Raw genomic sequence first — 16,549 nt, forward strand, 5'->3', positions numbered from 1 at the left:
GAGATCACAGTCAGTCTGGGGCCTGGTTTCTCTCTCTTTTTCCAGATCCCTAATCAGACTCCCCATTGGCACAGCTATAGGGTTGATATCCCAGCTGAGTGGTCAAGCCAAAACCTCCAGCACCCTGTCTGTCAAACCAGTGCTTTGTGTCCCTGTCCAAGTAGCTGACACACACACTTTGAGATTTGATTTACACACGAACACAAACACACACCAGGGAAAGGCTGGCACAGGTTTACTAACTATGCCCCCTTCTGCCCAGTCTATAAGGTAGTAGCAGCTGCCACTAGCCACTACTTATCAGCTACTTAAGGCCTACTTAAGCTTACAAAGGGTGACCAGTCCTACTCTGTAATGTTACTATTATCCAAATGGTAAGTGTGACCAAGACTAAGGCTATTTAGGAGTGACCTATACAGTGTCACCAAATACATATGCAAGTATTCTAAGAGCTAAAATATCTTTAAACAAACCAGCCATAATTAAAAGGTTCAAATAGATTTAATAATAAATAATAAAATAACAAAGCAATACTCAAACAACACAGTAACTACAGAGTTCAGAATCACAGGAAATATTTTAAAACAACATTGCAGGACAGTCTCAAATAAATACAGAAAACATCTAAAGTAATCTTTACTATATTCCTATCTATATTTAAAAGATACTATGTCCTAAATAACTTACTTACAGAGCAAGGCAAATGTAGTACTGATGATGAGTGGATGTTGTCAAATCCAAAGACAAATACAAAATGCACCCTCTCCCTCTCTGAGAGAGTTCTTAAATTAATATCACATATTACTGCTGGGTTAGCCTGGATGACATCACTCTTTGTCACCTGCTTTCAGTTCCCAGGCTAACAGAAGCTAGCATAATTTTAACATCTCTATGTGAGAAGTACATATCTCTCAGAGGTTTGCAGAACTTGGAAGTTGTATAACAATAAAACGCTTTTACATTTGAAACCTAGTAATTATTTCTGTTTTAAGACAATAGAAAAACATTTAGCTATAGACATTGTGTCTGTTTCACTGAAACTAAGAGATAATACAATTGTAAAACAATTTCAACTTATTTTCTTGAAGCTTTGCCAGTTAGCTCTGTATGTTCCAGCTTCTACTATTAAAACATACATTTGCACAGGTTGTGATGACCGTGCCCGGGCCCAGCAATCAAGGAGCCTCAATCCTCACCACTAACACCAGGGAGGTCATCTCATAGAAGAGAGGAAAGGATAATCAATACACACAGTAAAGTACAATTAACCTTAAGTGCACACAGAGATCACAGTCAGTCTGGGGCTGGTTGCTCCTTTGCTCACCAGGTCCCCAATAAGACTCCCCACTGGCACAGTTATAGGGTCCAGGTCTCAGCCTAGCTGGGAAAGCTAGAACCTCCAGTACCCTCTCTGTCCAACCAGTGCTTCATGTCCCTGCCAAGTAGCTGACAAAACACACACACACTTTGAGATAAGTATTTATACAACTTCACAGACACTCCTGGGAAAGGCTGACACAGATTCTCCAGCTGTGCCCCTTTACCCAGACCATACGGTAGTAATTCCTGCCATCACCCAGCTAATAATATCAGCTACTAAAAGGCCCTTAAAAGGTTGTCCAATTATTACTGTGCAATATTATCATCCAGTGGTAATGTGACTATATAGTCTAAGGCTTATTAGAGTGGCCTATTACAATAAACTCTATAAATATGCAATGTACTCTAGAGCTTATCTCTACACAAACAAGCCACAGGTAAAGGTTTTTAAAATATTTAATAATAAATAATTAAAACACAAGACAATACTACTACACCACAGAGATATCTAAGAGTTAAGAGATCACACAGAAACTTAAAATAATACAGTAGGACAGGTCTGATTTCAAAGAAAAATACCTAATTAATCTTTACTAGCTTCAACTATTCCTACAAGAAATTACAGTGTTAGAAACTTACATGTGAGCTTAGGCAGAGTGCTGAGTTAGATATTCAAGATCAAAATGCCTCCCCCGGTCTCTTGTGAGAAATAGTATTTAAACATTACTAACCAACATGTCTCTAAGGCCCTCCCAAATGACATAATTTTTGACACTTAGGTTTTCCCAGTATTCATATTGCATCATCTTAACACCTGGTCTGAGTTCTCATGCCACAAACTGCATTATTTAGCAATCTAACACCTGCTCAGAAACTTACAACAATACAAGGCATTTCACATATACACTCTAGCAGAAACTAGACAAAATATCACCTTCCACATGTAAATTCTGGTCATAAACTTTAGCCTTAAATCAATGGGCATAAAACCTTCATCCAGATGCACTGCAGCCGAATTCTAATATGAAAGCATCACAACATGCTTCACTGGGCCAGTAGAGTGCAATGTTGTCACATATTTTGCAGTTCCACATTTCACAGTATTCTTTTACACTCAAGAAACATGCCTGTATTTTACATTTATTTACAAATGCCAGAATTATATATCAAATTCTATTTGACTAGGCTGGCAGCCTTCTCCCATCTCTCCCCAAATATCACCCTCCCCCCAGGCAACTCAAGCAAGTTTTTCAAGTGACCCTTGAGAAACATCACTTGAAAGTGTCAGGTCTATCTGGGTGTACCTCACCCCATTCCCTGTCTTGAGAGCCCATCTGCATTGGCATTGCTACTTCCACTGCAGTGCTGCACTGACATATCATATGCTTGCAACCCCAGACTCCATCTTAGCAACTTGACATTTTGCTGACTGGCTCTGTTTAACCATGTTAGAGGGTTGTGATCTGTCATCACAGTGAAGTTTCTTCCATACAGATAAGGTTGAAGTTTTTGTAGTGCCCACACTATGGCTATACATTCTTTTTCTACCACTGCATAGCATTCCTCCCTGGGTTGGAGCCTACGACTGAGATAAACCACTGGGCGCTCTTCTCCATCTGAAGAAATCTGGCTAAGTACAGCGCCCACCCCATAGTTTGAAGCATCCACCTGCACAACAAATTCTCTGCTGTAGTCTGGACTGGCTAACACAGGGGGTCCTCCCAAAGCTTCCTTAAGCTTCTGAAATGCCTGCTCACATGCCGGGGTCCACACTACCTTATCTGGCCTGTTCTTCCTTGTCAGGTCTATGAGGGGAGCAGCTATGGTACTATAATTGGGAATGAACTTTCTGTAGTACCCTGCTGTCCCCAAGAATGCCGTCACCTGCTTTTTGGTAACAGGTGCAGGCCATGCCTAAATAGCTTCCACTTTGGCAGGTTCTGGCCTTATCTTACCATGCCCCACTATGTGTCCTAGGTAGGAGACCTCTGCTATACCCACCTGACATTTGCTCGGCTTAATGGTCAACCCTGCCCTCTGTAGTCTGCCCAGCACCTCCCTGACATGCTGAAGGTGGTCTTGCCAGGAATGGCTGTAGATAGCAATATCATCCATGTAAGTAAGGGCAAACCCTCCTGCTCCTGCTAAGATATGATCTTTCAGCCTCTGGAAAGTCGCTGGGGCATTCTTCATCCCAAAGGGCATCTTTGTGAACTCATACAAGCCAAAAGGAGTCACAATGGCTGACTTCTCTCTAGCACTGGGAGTCAAGGGCACCTGCCAGTAACCCTTGGTAAGATCAATGGTTGTAAGATACTTACCCCCACTCAGCTGCTCTAGGGCCTCATCTGTTCTAGGCATGGGGTAAGCATCTGACTCTGTGTGACTATTTAATTTCCTGTAATCCACACAGAACATGTTGCTGCCATCCATCTTTGGCAGCAACACCACTGGTGAGGCCCAGGGACTGTTGGACTCTTGAATCACCCCTAGTTCCAACATCTCCTGTACCTCTCCCCTTAGAGTCTGTTTGACTCTCTCAAGCACCCTATAAGGGGCCTGCCTGATAGGCCTTTGGGGTCCTGTATCCACCTGGTGCTGCACCAGGTGAGTGTTCCCTGGTTTTCTGGTGAACATGCCCCCAAACTCCTGCAACACTGCTCGGATTTCTCAAACCTGGGTAGAAGATAGCTGCTGGGACATTGCTCCTCCTGCCACCGAGGTGTCAGCCCGAGCCTCACTGAGGAGATCAGTCACAAGATCTCTCTCAGACTCCTCCTGCAATCCACTGCAAATGCTCAGCACAAGGGCCTCCCTATCATGGTAAGGTTTTATCATGTTAACAGGGTACAGTTTGTGCCCCTGCCTTCTGCCTAGCAGTTCCACCATGTAGTTAACATCACTTACCTTTCTTACCACCTTATAGGGTCCCTCCCAAGCTGTTTGCAACTTGTTGTGTCTGACAGGAATGAGAACCGTCACCTGCTGCCCTACAGCATACTCTCTAGCTTGAGCATTCCTGTCATACCACACCTATTTCTGTTGTTGGGTTTCTGCCAGGTTCTCCGGGGCCAGGACCATGAGTTCCCTGAGCCTTGTCCTGAGGTTCAGGACATATGCCACAAGAGACTCTTTGTGAGACTCACACCTTCCCATTCATCTCAAATTAAATCTAGAGGTCCCCACACCCTTTGCCCCTACAGCAACTCAAAGGGTGAAAAACCTGTAGATTTCTTGGGAACCTCTCTGTAAGTAAACAACAGATGGGGCAAATATTTGTCCCACTCCCTCTTCAACTGATCTGCAAATGCCTGTAGCATGGACTTGGTTGTAGAGTTTAATCTCTCAACAAGACCGTTAGTCTGGGGATGGTAAGGGGTGGTCTTCATGTGCTTCACCCCACAGGACTTCCACAGACAAGCCAGCATGTCTGACATAAAATTGGCACCTCTGTCAGACAGTATTTCTTTTAGGAAACCTACCCTGCTGAAAATCTCAAGCAAAGCATTTGCCACCTTCTCGGCCTCAATGAAGGACAAAGCCACTGCCTCAGGGTATCGTGTAGCATAATCTACAATCACTAGGATATACATTTTCCCTGTGGAACTTGGGGTACTCAGGGGACCCACAATGTCCATAGCTACCCACTGAAATGGCTCCTCGATCACAGGCAAAGGCATCAAAGGAGCTCTCACCTTGTCTCCTGCCTTCCCTACCTTTTGGCACTGCTCACAGGTCCTGCAGTACCTTGTTACATCTCTGGAAATTCCAGGCCAATAGAAGTTTTGCATAATATACCTCTTTATATGTTTTATGACCATATGACCTGTAAAGGGAATATCATGGGCTATGGCTAGAAGTGCCAAATGGTAAGCTCTAGGCACTACCAACTGTTGTACTTTCTCACCTTCTAGCCCTCCCTCAAGGATCCACTCTCTGTACATTAACCCTTTGTTCCAATATACAGATTCCCCCTTCCCTTGAGAATCAGATGCCTCCCTAGCTACCTGCCTCAGGCCTTGCAATGTAGGGTCTGATAGCTGAGTCAGTCTCAAGTCTCTCCTTGTAACCCTTCCCAGCTCCCCTTCCACAGGAAGTCTGGCATCCTCTGACAGCGGTGCCTCACTGTCAGCCTGGGTACTACTACTCACCTCTACTGTTGCAGTTACCCTGTCCAAGGGAACATCAGTACCCACAAGTAGCTGTGGCTGACATTCAGTTTCACTGCTACAGCGTAGCTCACTCCCTGAAGTAACCACCTCAGCAGTTCTGGCTGCAAGTATGCGGTCTGTCTGGGTCTCCCCCAAGCTACCAGTCCCACATGCTTGTCTTCTAGCCTCACTGCATGCAACTGCATAAGTACATATTACTGCCTCATCCAAATCCTTTCCTCTCCGGACATCTGCAGGATGGTAGTTCCATACCCCTGTTGTCTCAAGACAACCCACTGTTTGCATTTTGTCTTTCCCACTTACTGGTTCCCTCACCTTTGGTTCCCCACCTTGCCTCCATGGGCATCTGTATGCCGCATGGCCCTACTGGCTGCATTCATAACACTTATCCCTAGCTCCTGGATGTGTACCTGGACTAGTGGCTTCCCCTGCTACTGGCAGATTCTGTTGGGGCTGTCTGTGCTGCCCACCATGGTTTCTTTTAGTCCCATGAGCAGTACTGGGGGTTCCTTTCCTGTACAGGGCTGCCCTGATTGCTAGGTGTAGGTCGCCCTTCTTCCCCAACTCCTCTAAAGTAGCACATTGTCTATCAGCTAACCAGATCCTCATGTCCTCAGGCAAAGTGCTAAGGGCTTGTTCCCTTACCAAAATGTCTGCCAGCCCTTCAAAAGTGGTGATCTGACCTGCTCACTCAGCTATGAAAATAAGTGCTCAGTTCCTCAACATATTCACATACATTTTCATCTGCCTTGCGTCTATGCTCACGAAACTTTTTCCTATACATTTCAGGTGTTAGCTTAAAACATTCCAACACGTGTCTTTTTACAGCAGTATAATCAAAACACTCAGTGTCATGCATTTTTGCTAAAGAAGTTACAGCTTTACCATGGAGTAAGGGGGTTAGGAACCGTACACAGAGTCCTTGGTCAACTTCATACTGTTTACACACCCACTCAAACATATGAATGAAGCTATCAAAATTATCCCCCTCTTTAAACTGTGGAAGAAATTTACTGACCTTTTGTGCTTCTGGGGTCCAGTTACTCCCTTCCCCATTACCTCCATGACTCTGGCAAAGAGTCAGCATTTCCCTCTCATGCTTCCTCTGCCGTTCATTTTCCTCAGCTTGTAGACTCCTCATTTTCTCGGCTGCTTCTATTTCCATACGCCTGGTCTCCAACTCAAGTCTCTTTAACTCCAGCTGGATTTTTAAGTCCACTGCAGAAAGGTTGAGCTGTCCATTCTCTGAGGATATTGTATCTCCACTGTCAGTCTGATTGTCCTTCAGGCTGCTGTTTTCTGATGCAGCTGTAACCAAGGCTGCAATCAGGTCTGCCTTAGTCAGGTTTCCATGCACCATCCCTCTAGCCTGGCACATCTCCACCAGCTGGCTCCTTGTCAGCTTTCCATACTCCTCTGCTGACATGCTGCCTGCTCATCCTGACTAACACTAAGCTAACAAAAGAAATAAAACAATTGTGATCTGAACTCTGAGTATATACTGCGTGGCTGTTTTAGTGTACAAAACACTTCCAGAGATCACTGTACGTAAGCTACAGTAATTCATTCTAACCATACCACTACAAGCCAATTAGTATGTGAAGTAGATCCCATCACTGCCAAACACTTGTGATGACCGTGCCCTGGCCCAGCAATCAAGGAGCCTCAATCCTCACCACTAACACCAGGGAGGTTGTCTCATAGAAGACAGGAAAGGATAACTAATACACACAGTCAAATACAATTTCCCTTAAGTGCACACAGAGATCACAGTCAGTCTGGGGCTGGTTGCTCCTTTGCTCACCAGGTCCCCAATAAGACTCCTCACTAGCACAGCTATAGGGTCCAGGTCTCAGCCTAGCTGGGCAAGCTAGAACCTCTAGTACCCTCTCTGTCCAACCAGTGCTTCGTGTCCCTGCCATGTAGCTGACACAACACACACACACTTTGAGATAAGTATTTATACAACTTCACAGACACTCCTGGGAAAGGCTGACACAGATTCTCCAGCTGTGCCCCTTTACCCAGACCATACAGTAGTAATCCCTGCCACCACCCAGCTAATAATATCAGCTACTAAAAGGCCCTTAAAAGGGTGTCCAATTATTACTGTGCAATATCATCCAATGGTAATGTGACTATGCAGTCTAAGGCTTATTAGAGTGGCCTATTACAATAAACTCTATAAATATGCAATGTACACTAGAGCTTATCTCTACACAAACTAGTCACAGGTAAAAGTTTTTGAAATATTTAATAAGAAATAATTAAAACACAAGACAATTCTACTACACCACAGAGATATCTAAGAGTTCAGAGATCACACAAAAATTTAAAATAATACAGCAGGAAAGGTCTGATTTCAAAGAAAAATACCTAATTAATCTTTACTAGCTTCAACTATTCCTACAAGAAATCACAGTGCTAGAAACTTACATGTGAGCTTAGGCAGAGTGCTGAGTTAGATATCCAAGATCAAAATGCCTCCCCAGTCTCTTGTGAGAAATAGTATTTAAACATTACTAACTAACATGTCTCTAAAGCCCTCCCAAATTACATAATTTTTGACACTTAGGTTTTCCCAGTATTCATATTGCATAATCTTAACACCTGGTCTGAGTTCTCAGGCCACAAACTGCATTATTTAGCAATCTAACACCTGCTCAGAAACTTACAACAATACAAGGGATTTCACATATACACTCTAGCAGAAACTAGAGCAATAAAGCACCTTCCACATGTAAACTCTGGTCATAAACTTTAGCCTTAAAACAATGGGCATGAAACCTTCATCCAGACGCACTGGAGCCGAATTCTAATATGAAAGGGTCACAACACACTTCACTGGGCCAGTAGAGTGCAGTGTTGTCACATATTTTGCAGTTCCACATTTCACAGTATTCTTTTACAGTCAAGAAACATGCCTGTATTTTACATTTATTTACAAGTGCCAGAATTATATATCAAATTCTATTTGACTAGGCTGGCAGCCTTCGCCCATCTCTCCCCAATCATCACAAAGGTATATAGTTAATATACATTTCTATTCTTTTCCAGCAGAGTACACAGTGGTTACATTCTTGAAGATCAGTGCATAACATAGAGTTCTCTTACATTGGTAGGACAAGTATATGAATCATATTACTATTCACAAATGACATATGATTATTTACAAAATTCCAGATAGTTGGGCTGGCAGTGTCACATTTCTATATAAATTATATTAATATTTTCAAGTAACATATAATTATTTACAAAATTCCAGATAGCTGGACTGGCAGTATTTCCCTGGTGTCACAACTTCTATGACACTGTTCAAGAGGAACCTGGGTGACTGGATGGGGCACAGTAAATTCTTATTGGGGATAGCACCCACAACCCTCCTGGACATAGGCAGTCATCACTAAATGTAATCTTGGGTATTGACCAGCATTTTCATGGTATTACATTGGGATGACACAGCTAGGCTTAGAATAACCTCTGGGCCAATAGCCTAGTAATTTCCTATGATCCAATCTCCTATGAACATTAAGTGCAGATGGTAAAGTCTCATGCATGGGAGCTATGGGAATTAAAATGTCTCCTACAGAAAACAGCCACTGGTTTAAGACATATGCATTTCATAATTTTGTGTTATGAAATTTATCATTTACAAACAAATTGCCACAAAATCATGATCAGCGTTTACAAATCCATGCATGATTTAAGAATTAAATGAAGTAATTTCTTTTGAATGACATGGCATTAAACAAAATGATGTACCTGGAAGTCATGGTATACCGCTTGTAAATGAAATGTCTAAAAGGCACGTTTTTATCCCTAGGTTTTTTTTTTTTTTTTGAATATATGAGCATCAGTACTGTATTATTAAAACTTAGCATATCCCAAACTCTTTGCAGTATTAGCTATCCTCATCAGAGTCCTATTAAGAATCAGAGCCTGATTCTGAGTAAGAATCAGCCTCTCACTAGTATCACATCTGGAATCATGTTTTAGAAACATTTCTCTCTTCTTAACAGTGATATAATTTTAAGGGGTACTAAACAAACTAGACTTGGTAATGGCCACTTAACATGAATATTATCTCACACTTTCTTGATAAACAAATAAGGAGCCTATATGCAAAATATAACCAGTCTCAATTTCCTCTCCTCATGGCTCATTACAGTTTACAAAAACTTGTACTGATTTTAGAATATAAAAGCTGCTGAGTAGCCTTAGGCTACGAGCACTTTCCCATCAAATTTGGTTTTGTTTAGTACCAGGACATAATTGGCTGTCTATCTGTTGAGACTGGGCAAAGGTACAATTTGGTTACTAGTGGTATAACAGCTCCCATGGCCTTTGTCAGGATAATGCAAACAGAGCTTCTGAGTACTTCTGAATTTGCTGTGCTAATGATTAATACATACAAAGGTTTGCATACTATTAAGATTCAGATGATGTTGTGATCAACCCTCATGCTGCTGTGAGTACTGGAGTTACTATTTGTGCAGGCAATCTGTAGAAAATATTGGTAAGAACTCAGTGTGAAGTCTGTGGATGGTAGAAATAATGGGAATGAGTCTGCAGGAGTTTGGAGCCATTAAACAGCAGAGGATTCCAAGATTCCATAATTTATCATTTCTCAAGTTAGACAGAATATGAGAATGGGTCTGACCATTACCACATAAAGAGATTGCTACTTGCCCTGCCATAGTCTTTTTTTGCAAGCAGCCTTCAAGATTTGGTTTCTCTTCAGGACAAATAAGAAGGATCATGATGGCTTCATTTGGAAGCTTTGCATACTAAAGCTGGTAAAGTACAATTGTGTAAGTTAAACTTATCACAACAGTAGATGTTTGAATGATCACTGCTTCAATAGCCTTAGCTATATGGCCCATATCCTGCCATGGATATAAAAGCTGGCCACCTACCAAAGCTTTAGGGCACCTTCCACACACCCAAACTGTCAGGCAGCTCAAGCTGAGCTGACTAAAAGACAAGTTTGGTACAAAGTCCTTCAGAGATTTACTGCCAGCAGACAGAGGGAGACTGAGCCCTAAAATGGCAATGCTAGGGACAGCAAAAAAAAAAAAATAAAAATAAATGTCCACACCCTAGCATAAAAGCACAGCAAAATAAATAAATAAAAAATAAAAAGGATGGAGGCAGGAAGCTGCTACTGCAGCAGTGATCATTCAAACGTCTACTGTTATGGTACATTTAACTTACACAACTGTCCTAAGTTCATCATATTGATCGTTGCTGCAGTACTTATATGGGTAGATTATCTTAGCTAACTACATTTGGGAAGTGGAAGGAGAAAAGTCCAGGAACCCCTGGAGAATGGTCCTAGCAAAGCTAGATCTGGACCTAGAGAAGGAATCAAGCGTATAGTGCTTTGTAAAAGTATATATACAGGACCAAGTAGCAGCTTCTAGAATACTTCTAGGATCCAACCCTTTCCAAAAAGTCATAGATTAAGCCAAAACCCTGCTAAAGTGGGCCTTGACCCTGTCTGAAATAGATTTGTTATGGTGAGTATAACAAAAAGTAAGGGGACCTTAAACAACCACTTGAAAATAGTCTGATTTGACACAGGTTGTCCCTTCTTTTTAACTTCACAAGAAACAAAACAATTGATCCAAAGATCTGAAAGATTTAGTTCTTTCAAAACAGTTTCTGAGTTGTCTGTGGATATTGAAGGTATCCTTTCTACCTCAGTTTTAGGTTCAGGAAAGAAAGAGGAAATGGATAGTTTGGCTTAAAGTAAACTCATACCACTTTAGGTGTAAAGGAAGGAATAGTTGTCCAAGAAACTCTGTCCCTGTGGAAAATGAGATAGAGTTGACTCACCATAAGAGCTTGCAACTCAGATACCTTTCTTGCAGAGGTCAGAGCAATCAGTAAAACTGTTTTCCATGTTAACAACCTCAAATTAGCCAGGTTATCTGGTTCAAATGGCGCATGTTTTAGCTTTTCTAATACAAAATTAAGATCATAAGAAGGGGCCTCCGGCTCTCCTGGAGGTCTCTTATGCAAAACCCCTTTCAAAAACATTCTGACATGAGATTGCATTTAAAGAGGAGGATCCATGGGCAGTCATGTTGAAATGGCCAACAAACGAATCTTGACAGAGGAATAAAAAAGGACATAGGATAGTTACTCACACAGATGTTGTAAAACCAGTGAATAAATAGCCCTGACTGGGTGCTGGTTATGTTATTGGCACCAACTAGAAAACCATTTCCATTTGCTAGTTTTGTAGTAGCAGGCTTTCTTCTCTCCAATAGTACCTGCTGCATGTCCTTAGTAAACACGTACCTAAAAGGAATTAAAACCGTATCATCTAGGCAGTCAATTGAAGATCATTGATACTGGGGTTTATCAAGCACCCCCAATCTTGTGTGAGTAGATCCAGTCTGTGAGGAAGCTTGTGGTAATTGCCCCTGGCCATTCCCAAAAGAAGGGAGAACCATGGTTGCCTAGGCAGAAATGAGTCATCACAATGATCTTGGAGATTCTTTCTGACTCTTCAGAAGTACCCTGGATATTAGTGAAAAGTGTGGAAAAGTGTACAGGAACACTCCTGTTCAAGGAAAGGAAAAGGGATCTGTCTTCCAGGCCTTCTTGCATGGAGTCCTGGAACAGAATCGTGCCTGTTGTTTGTTCAGAGAAGAGACAAAGAGGTCTACTTGAAGAGCTACCTACCTTTAGATCAAATCTTGGAAGACCCCCCCCCCCAGATCTAGTTTTCAGTCATGAGGGTCTGCTCTGATCCTGCTTAGCTTGTCTGCCACACAATTTTGCTCTGAAGACATGTAGACTGCCTGAAGAATGAGACTGTACTGTGAAGCTACATCCCAAGCTAACATGGCTAGTCTGCAAAGGGGGTCCATCTTGGTACCCCTTTGCTTGCTGATGTATCACATGACTGTTGTATAGTCTGTAACAAATGGAAGAGATCCCTGGGACCAAGGATGATTTATAGAGTTCCTTGATATTTATATGCGTGTGTCTGACTTTGGTGTCCCACACACTCTGCACTTTTATCCTTCCTGAAACTCCTCCCCAAGCAAAGTCTGAGGCATCTGTAGTGACTGACTACTTTGTAGCATGGAGAGAGAAGGGGAGACCTAGACTTAAGGATATCTGTTGTCTTGACCAAATGATTTGTCTTCTGGCAAACTCTAGCACTAGGATTTGAAAAGATAAAGGGTACTGATGCCTGGACCAAAGAGATTTCAGATACCACTGTATCTTTCTCATTTGGAGTCTTGCCAGGGGAATCATGACAGTCATAGATGCCATGAAACCCAAAATCCTGAGACATTTCTTCACAGTGACCGCAGTCTGAATGGATATAGATAAAGATCTATTTTTTCCTGTGGAAGAAAAACTATTTGAACTGAGGTGTCTACTTGACATCCCAGGAATAAAATCCTGTGCGAAGGAGTCAAGAAATAATTTTGAATGTTCTCTTGGAGTCCCAGCTTGTGTAAGAGATCTTTCACCCAAAAGAGAGATTTCTGACACTGAAAAAGTCTTTGGAAAGATAAGCAAGTCATCTAAGTATGGAAGAATGTGGATACCCTGTAGCCTGCAATGAGCTATAACTGGAACTAGACATTTTGTGAACACTCTTGGTGCTGTTGATAGTCCAAAGGGTAAGACAGAGAACTGATAATGTGATGTACTCACACAAAACCTTAAGAAATGTCTGAAGTCTGGATGTATAAGGATGTGATGATAAGCAACTTTTGAGTCTAGGGTTGCTAGGAAAATTGAAAGAGGAAGAAGAGGTAACAGGTTGTGAAGTGACATTATTTTGAATCTGGGAACTATCACAAACAGGTTTAGGAAAGAAAGAAAACTGAAAGAAAGAAAGAAAGAAAGAAAGAAAGAAAGAAAGAAAGAAAGAAAGAAAGAAAGAAAGAAAAAGAAATGGTGTTCAAGAATTTTCTTTCTTTCTTTGGCACTAGGGACATCCTAAATAAAAGCCCTTCCCCACATGGGATAGAAGAACTGGTTCTAGCTTTTCTTGGGACAGCTTGTGACAAAGAACTGGTGAAAATCTGAGCTGGAGGATGAGGAATAACTACTGGGGAAAAGAATTTCACTGTCATCTGTAACCTAAATAAATGATTTTCAGAACCCATTTGTCTGAAACTATCTGTTGCAAAAAAAAAAATGAAATAATGGAGATTCAGACTTTCTGAAGAAAAAAGGGACAAGGGGTTCTCAAGGGCTGTTATAGGTTCATAGGTGTGTACTACACTAATGACCCTGGAGCCTTTACAAGCCTAGCCCATAGGATTACCCTGGCATAATGCCAGCCGACCTTAGTTACTAGTGCCTCTGTCGAGTAGAGCCACTGGAGTGATCTCCAGGGTGAATTTTCGATTTCCCATCCACTCATCAAGATTTCTCTTGAAGAGGGCCAGTGAGGTGCTCTGCTTGGCATGTATGGGAAGTCTATTCCATAGCATGGTCAGTCTCTGGGTTATGAACCTGTCCCTTCAGCATGTTCTGTTGATTGTGGTAATGAGGTTGAGGTCACTGGAGTGTGTGGTGTGGAGGGATTGGGATTTCTTTAGGCTTAGCATTTCTAACAGAGCTGGGTCAGACATGGCTTTGTAAGTCCAGCAGAGATCACCTCTAAGTAGGCGATATGAGACAGAGAATAGTTGGAGTTTTTTGAGTCTGTCCATATAGGAGAAGTATTTAAGGCCTAGGATCCTCTTTGTGACGTATTTTTGTGGCCTCTCCAGTTGTAGTAGGTCTCTAGTGAGGTACATGCCAAATGGGGCATTGTACTCGATGATTGGCCTAATGAGAGAAGAGTAGAGGGAGACAATGACCTCTTTCTTCCTGGATATAAAATCCTTAGTAATGAGATGTGCCACATAGAAGGACTTTCTGACCACAGTGGCAGCATTGTGGTCAAGAGAGGTTGCTATCAACCTATGTTCCCAGATCTCTTATAACACTTTCTGTGTTCAGTGGACTACCATCAATGTGGTAATTCAAGGGAACCGGGTTTTTCCCAAGGGGGATGACGACACATTTTTTGGCATTGAGCTTAAGGCTATGGTTCTTGAATACTCATTGAGACTTGTTGAACTGTCCTTGGTTTTGGGAGGTTTGAGAATTTTTTGGAACCCCTTGCCATTTCTTAAACATCTTGTTTACCTCTGTTTTTGAGACTGTTTATCCTGTTTTTGATGTAACTGGATGAGGAGACAAAAAAACCCTTGGAAAATTTGGAAAAAGGAGGGCTGAAAGATCTTAGAGGTGCCCTGGATCAACTTGCCCCTTTCATCACACTTTTTTGATCACCTCTGCAACAGAGGGGCCAAGCACTAAATCTCTATCCAAGGGAGAATTTAAAATCTCATTTTTAACATCATCTGGGAAGCTCTGAAAATGTGGTTACCCAGACCCCCTCAAAATTATACCAGTGTCCATAGCCCTGAAAGAGGTATCAACAGAGTCCTACATACATTGTATACAATTAGTAGTGACCTGTGTAACAGAGGAAAGAAAATTATTTTAAGCAGAATTTTCCACACAAGAAGAAACTGTAAATAAAACATTCCTCATACTTTCATAAATTGTCAGAATAAACTTCAACATATGAGCCCAACAATTTAAAATTCTGAAAATCAAAGCTGCAGAAGTATATACTTTTTCCTCATACCTATCAATAATTTTCCCATCCTTATCAGAAAGAGTAGGATTGGGATTAACTAAGTGCTTAGCAGTAGTGGGATCAACAAAAGCTATAGCTGCTGGGTCAGGTTTGGAAATAGTGTATAAAAATATAAAAGACTTACAAACTTTATACATCCTATCTGCCTTGTTTGGGGCAGCTGGATGACTATCAGGAAAATTGTATGCAGTAACATGCACACATCCTCTAAAGCAGACGGAGAAGGATGAATGGTTGTAGGTTCTGGAAAATCTTTCTGTAACAACTCAGAGTATTTTCTGAGGGACTGAGAAACTTCAGCGTTCTCTCACTGAAAACACTAGTACATTCCAACAATAGTCTCAGATAAAGAGAAACCCCACAGGGAGAATCAGAAAATGAGCTCTTCTCTGAGTCTGAATCAGAAATCTGATGAAAAAATCCCTTCACCTTCCAGTTTGGATTCAGAATCTTGAATCTCTTCAAGAAAACAGAAATCCCTCTTTCTTTTACCAGAAACTGCTTTACAAGAAGGATTTATAGCCTGAATTAAACCCTGAGCCAGACCCAGTAAAACTACTCCTGTATAAAGAAAATTGAGGAGGAGTAGATCCATGCTTGGTTTTCAGTTTCTTTTTGACAGGAAAAATGGGGTCAACCATGTTACTAATGGCAACAGCAACTTCCATAGAGATGCGCACAGCATTCTGATACAACAGGAAAACCTACTCTGTTCCCTCTCCCAGGACTGACAAGAGTGGCTCTCCCTTGTCCACTGAGGGGACCTGAGCATCTGCAAAGTACATGGCTAACCCCTGGTCCATAGTGGCTGTAGGTGCTGCACCAGAGGGATCTGGGGTAAAAGATGAGTGGTCTGAGGTACAACAAATGGCCATAGCAGAATCACTCACCTGTGGCTGGGGCAAATTGCTAGCCTATTGTGGTGGTAAAGGCTGTTTGCTTAATTTTTTTCTTTCTGTGACTGGAAAAAGACTGACATTGGGACCAGTGGTCAAACCAAAAATGGTGTCTCTTTCTCAAGGAAAAAAAGCAGCAATTGCCAGTAAACACTACCAGTCCACAAAAGTTACTTTTGTGACAGAATAACACAATAAAAAAGCATTTGAAACATTATGCAACCCCCAAAAAGTAAAAATAAACACAATTCCCACACAGAATAATGCTCTCCATTACTTTACACCACTTTTAAGCTGACAGAAAAAATGAGTGCTCTGTTTAAAACTGTTACAGTCTTGAGACAGTCCATTAAAACACAACACTCCTAGCTTTAAAATAAGCCGCGGTTGTGCAGCGGTAGTGTTGTTGCCTCACAGCAAGAGGTTCTCCCGTTCGATTTTTGGCTGGAGCGCCTTCTGTGTGGAGT

The sequence above is a fragment of the Protopterus annectens genome, chromosome 2.part1 (genome assembly GCF_019279795.1).
Source record: "Protopterus annectens isolate FY-2018-M chromosome 2.part1, PAN1.0, whole genome shotgun sequence".
Lineage (NCBI taxonomy): Eukaryota > Metazoa > Chordata > Ceratodontiformes > Protopteridae > Protopterus > Protopterus annectens.